Source organism: Salarias fasciatus, chromosome 3 (genome assembly GCF_902148845.1).
Source record: "Salarias fasciatus chromosome 3, fSalaFa1.1, whole genome shotgun sequence".
NCBI lineage: Eukaryota > Metazoa > Chordata > Actinopteri > Blenniiformes > Blenniidae > Salarias > Salarias fasciatus.
In genome coordinates, this window is record NC_043747.1 from 30,396,835 (window position 1) to 30,402,730 (window position 5,896).

The following is a 5,896-nucleotide window of genomic DNA, read 5'->3' on the forward strand; positions in this document are numbered from 1 at the left end:
CACAAAAAAGCAGCAACATGACCCCTTGACCCCGGGGTCAGTCCCTCCTTAGTGGATTAAGGAGGAACTTGTAGTAATTATTGCTTAATTTGATATTATTTTGAATATTTTTTGGGTCATTTTAGAACATTTCAATTTATTTGGGTTTTCTCGTAGAGATTTAGACAAACTTAAAGAGATGGTTTATTTGCTCACTGAACTGATAAATGAAAAACGACAGAGTGAATATACTACAAGAGCTCAGTTTAAAATCACTTGAGAAGACCAGGCTAAAGAAATGACTGACTACATGCAAACTCTAACCTGAACTATGAAAAGTCTGTCTTCACAGGATCAGGAGGTCCGGCTCCCAGACCCGGACCAAGACCAGCCCCACCAGGGACAGTGGGGGACGAGTCCCAAGAAACAACAGGGGCTGCAACAAACCATGTGACCCAGGAGACCGACCACAGTCTGACTAGACGATAACAGAGTGACTGATGGCACAAGACTCGACGTGTCTTCACTGACCCACCGACTGACACCTGACGACACCTGAAAGACCTGGACAGAGACCCTGAGGACGGCCTGGACAGAGACCCTGAGGACGACCTGGACAGAGACCCTGAGGACGACCTGGACAGAGACCCTGAGGACGACCTGGACAGAGACCCTGAGGACGACCTGGACAGAGACCCTGAGGACGAGGACGGACAGGCCTCACAGGAGGTCTGATCAGCCGTTGTGTAGACTGGTTGTGATCTCCGGTCAGGCCTGATCACCCTGCTGGTTATCACAATCCTGGCCGTCACTCACTTTGTGGTGGGAGGCCCAGAGGCATGATGGGAGAAGATACTAAACAAATAAAATATGACATTATGACATTTGGAGCCTGAATAATCTAAGGGGAGACTAGTTTGAACATTGGACTCTGTATTGGCTGAAAAAGGTGGAGGAGCAGCATGTTGGAACAGTCTGCTGCTCATGTTCTCCAAACAACTCGGCTCCTGATCAGTTTCTCACAAAGACCTTCGAAGGTCTGAGCTCAGAGTCGGAGCGACTGGCTGAACACTCTGGAGCTGATAATCCTCCAACAGGAGGGGGAGGAAACCTTTAGGAAGTAGAAATCATATATTCTCCCTCTGTTGGAGCCGCTCACTGCAGTCACAGTGGTGGAGACTCTCAGCAGGGGGCGCTGTGTCCCTCATATCAGACTCTCAGCAGGGGGCGCTGTGTCCCTCATATCAGAGACTCTCAGCAGGGGGCGCTGTGTCCCTCATATCAGAGCGCTCTGCATTAGATGCATCGATTCGGCCTTGACTAAAAGTTACACTCGAGATCCACCACCACCTTTTCAAATGACTAAAACCTGCCCCACTGATGTCTCCCTCTGAGCCCGGAGGTCCTGACATTGAAGAAGACGACTACCTGGACCAGGACCTGGACCTGGACCTGGACCAAGTGGGCTGCTGGAGGATCCATGGCGATATCAGAATGAAGAGGATGAAGAGGACGACGCCGTCTGATGAAGATCACCTCCCCGCCCCTCCCCAATTGAGTATAACATTTGCGTTGCTACTGCTGATACATATCTACATATATTCACGCTGCACACAGAGAAACTCCGGAACCTTGATTTTTTGAGCTTGATTATTTAGGATGATTTTTAGGTTAAAATTTTTTTTTTGGGTGATTTTTAAATTACTTATGAGAATGATTAAATTATGGGATGATTTTTATGATGATTTAGAGGTTGATTAATGGGTTGATTCAGTTACACACCTTCTCTTTTTCTTTTTCTTTTTCTTTTCCTTCAATTAGATTAAGTTTGGTTTAGTGATACATATATTAATTTACAAAAAAGGATATAATCACTAGAAATGAAAATCAGGAAAAATTACATTTATATTAAAATTAAAGTTACTGTTTAAAACGTAAATTAATTATATCATTAGATATATTTTGTTTTCCGGGAAATAAAAAAAAAGGAAAAGATAATCATAATAATACGGAGCCCCTAAAAGGGACATCAAAAAATTATTTTTTAAGTGAGTTCTACGTGCTCACGTAGAACTTTTACGTGCTCGCGTAGAGTTGTTTACGTGCACACGTAGAACTTTTAAGGGAGCACGTAAAACTCAGCTCCCGTCCGCGCAGATTCCTCCAGGGACATCTGCGCACAGCGTTGGGTGTACACAGCAAACAAACCAGTACCGAAGTTAACATTGAAAAGTGAGTCTGTGAAGCCATCAGGCTGTAGCTTAGTCAATAAAAGACACCCAGGCCAGCCTCTCATTTATTAATCAATCATAAAACGGCACAAGGCCGCACTGCCATATGAAAGATGAGATCGGCATTTGTGCATAGCTCCTTTTATATTTTCATGTTATATATAAAGTTAGATCTTGGATTTCTGCTATTATTCTTAAGATTCAAAATTATTCTTACTCTTTATTTGCACATTTCAGTCGCTTTGTTGCACCCCCATGTGTGTTCTAGCCTCTGTAACTTGACATTTCTCCGTGGTGAGATAAATAAAGTCTATTCTATTCTATTATGATATTTATCAATATGATAATGGTATGGAAAGATGAAATCAGGTCTGACATCATGTGCAAAAGTTTGAGTCAGTGTGGATTTGCGGTGCAGCACAGAAAAACCTGGCGGAGCGAAATTATAAAGCGAACCTCCAACATGTGGTGAAACACAAGCAGCACAGATTCAGTACAGATTCAAAAGTGAATGTATATTAAAAAAAACTAATGCTCTTAAAGAATATCTCATAAAATTTCCTCTTGTCGGATTAATAAAGGATTTTTAACTTTCAATTACTGATGGATCCTGCCACGGAGAGCGCAGTTTTAACAGTGCGCACGCGCTGCTGCAGAGCGCATCAGACGCTCAGATCCAGCAGGGGAAGGTGCTGTTTAGCTCCGAAATGGTGTGTGACCTTATTTTGTCCTGTGTAGTTTTAGACAATAGTGTACTGGCTGATGGAGTTACTTTAGGTGCACTGGTGTCATGAGAGGACTTGATGTAGGAACCAGGAGAGGCTCGGACTGGAGGCTGGACGGAGGAGACGGACCTGAAGAACCACCACTGAAATGTAAATATACTATAAGTTTAGCAAATGATTTATCTAATCAGTGATTTTATTCAGGAAAATAACTTAAAGGAGGTAGTAGAAGTAGTTAATGTAGAACTCAACAAGATAAAACAGTGGTTTGACAGCAACAAATTAGTTTTACATGTTAAAAAAACTAATTTTATATTGTTTAATGATAGAGAAAATAATATACATCAATTAAAATAGATGGGATTCAAAGGGTACATAAAACAAGATTTTTAGGTGTTATTATTGATAAAGACCTTAGCTGAAAGTTTGTTTGTTTGTTTGTTTTGTTTCGAGCTGAATTTCATTCACAGTGCTCGGCAGTAAACAAAAATTACATTACAATATACAAAAATCATTACAATCAATACAGCATAATACAATAACAAAACACATTTATATTAGCTCGAAAAGGAGTGGGATGAAGTAACACTTATTATCTCCCACCCCTCTTTACTTTAACTCTTTAACTCAAGATATTACAACCGTCATTGTTACACAGTTGTGTTCACAGTACAATTTATAACACTTCCTTTTTTATAAACAAAAATCATTTCCCTTAATATATTTTTCTAAAGTAATTTCTTTAAGGTTCTTTTTAAATAACTTCATATTTGGACATTCCTTGAGCTTCCTCCCCAGGTTGTTCCACAATTTTACCCCTTGAACTGAAGGACAAAGTCTTTTCCGTTTATTATTCGCCCATCTAACTTTAAAATTCTGTGTATGACGTAAATTGTACCCTACTCCTACTCTTTTAGAAAATAAAAGTTGGATGTTTTTTGGAAGATTGTCCTTACTTGCCCTAAATACAATTTGTACAGTCAATAAATCAACAATATCTTGAAATTTTAATAATTTAGAATGTGCAAAAAGTATGTTTGTATGTTCACTGTAACCGACACCATGTATTATTCTTATTGCTTTCTTCTGTAAAATGACAAGAGGGTGTAATGCTGTTTTATAGTTATTTCCCCATACTTCTGCACAGTAAGTAAAATATGGCAAAACTAATGAACAATAAAGTATACGCAATGAATTTTTATTTAGATCATGTTTTGCCTTATTTATTACTGAAATACTTCGTGAAACTTTTCTTTGAACATGGCTTATATGTGATTTCCAATTAATTTTATCATCTATTAATACTCCTAAGAATTTTATTTCATTTACTTTTTCAATAATTTTATCATCCAACTTAATTTCAACGTCATTTGTTCCCATGTTTCCAAACACCATTAACTTGGTTTTCCCCAAGTTTAATGACAATTTGTTTCTATTTAACCACGATTTAATTTTTTTCAATTCTGTATTCATCTCCTGCTCTAATGCCTGGAGGTCATCCCCAGTACAAAAAATAGTCGTATCATCAGCAAACAAAACTAACTTGAGAACATCTGAAACTTTACATATATCATTTATATAAAGAATAAATAAAATGGGGCCCAATACTGCCCCCTGTGGGACACCACAAGAAACATCCAACAATAAAGAACAGAAATCTCCAAGTTGTACAAATTGTTTTCGGTCAGTCAGATAACTCTTTACCCAGTCCAATACTCTCCCTCGGATCCCATACCTCTCTAACTTATCTATTAAAATATCATGGTTAATGGTGTCAAAAGCCTTCTGGAGGTCAAGGAATATTCCGATTGTGTACATTTTATTCTCCAACGAATTTGCTATCTCCTCAACAGAATCCAGAAGTGCTAATGCAGTTGACCTATTTGACCTGAATCCGTACTAAGTATTTTATTTTTTTCCAGAAATGTATTCAAACGAGCAACAAAAAGTTTTTCTAATATTTTGGAGAATTGAGAAAGTAGTGAGACTGGTCTATAATTTGTAAAATCATGTTTGTCCCCGGCTTTATACACTGGAATTACTTTGGATACTTTCATTTGATTCGGAAATGTCCCAGTTTGAAAAGATAGATTGCAGATGTAGGTGAGCGGCTTTGAAATACATTCAATAACATTTTTGACAAGAATCATGTCAATATCATTGCAATCACGTGATGTTTTGTTTTTGCATGTAGAAACTACCTGAATTACTTCTTTTTCTTCAACATTTCTCAGGAACATTGAACTTAGATTACGATTTATAAAATTATGATTGGCTGTGTCTCTCCCCACATCTGGAATCTTTTCAGCTAGGTCACTTCCAATATTTACAAAAAACTTATTGAAACAATTTGCCACATCCATCATATTGTCATTTTCTTTTCCTTCCACAGTGAAATGCTTGGGGTAACATACCTTTCCTTTGGATTTATGTATTACATTGTTCAGTATTTTCCATAGTTCTCTTATATTATCTCTATTGTTATCCAATAATTTACATAAATAATCTTTCTTTGCAGTTCTGATAATGTTAGTTAGTTTATTTTTATATGCTTTGTATTTATTTTCAGTTTCTTTAGTTCTTGATTTGATGAATTTTTTATAAAGTAAATTCTTCTTCCTACAGGCATTCCGCAATCCCTTAGTCATCCAGGGATTACCTTTCTGTTGAAAAATTTTGTTTCTTTTCCTTAAGGGACAATTTTTATCATACAACATTTGAAATATTTTAATAAACACATCATATGCATCATGCACGTTTCTTTTATTGTACACCTCTTCCCAGTTCAGTGTTGTTAAGTGACTTTTGAAAGCATTTATTGATTCCTCCGTTCTTATCCTTATATACTGATTTCTTTGCTCCTGTTGATCAGATGTGCAGCCGCTATCAAAGATTGTAAATACTGGTAGATGGTCACTTATATCACATACTAACAGTCCACTGGTTGAGTCATTAAGAATA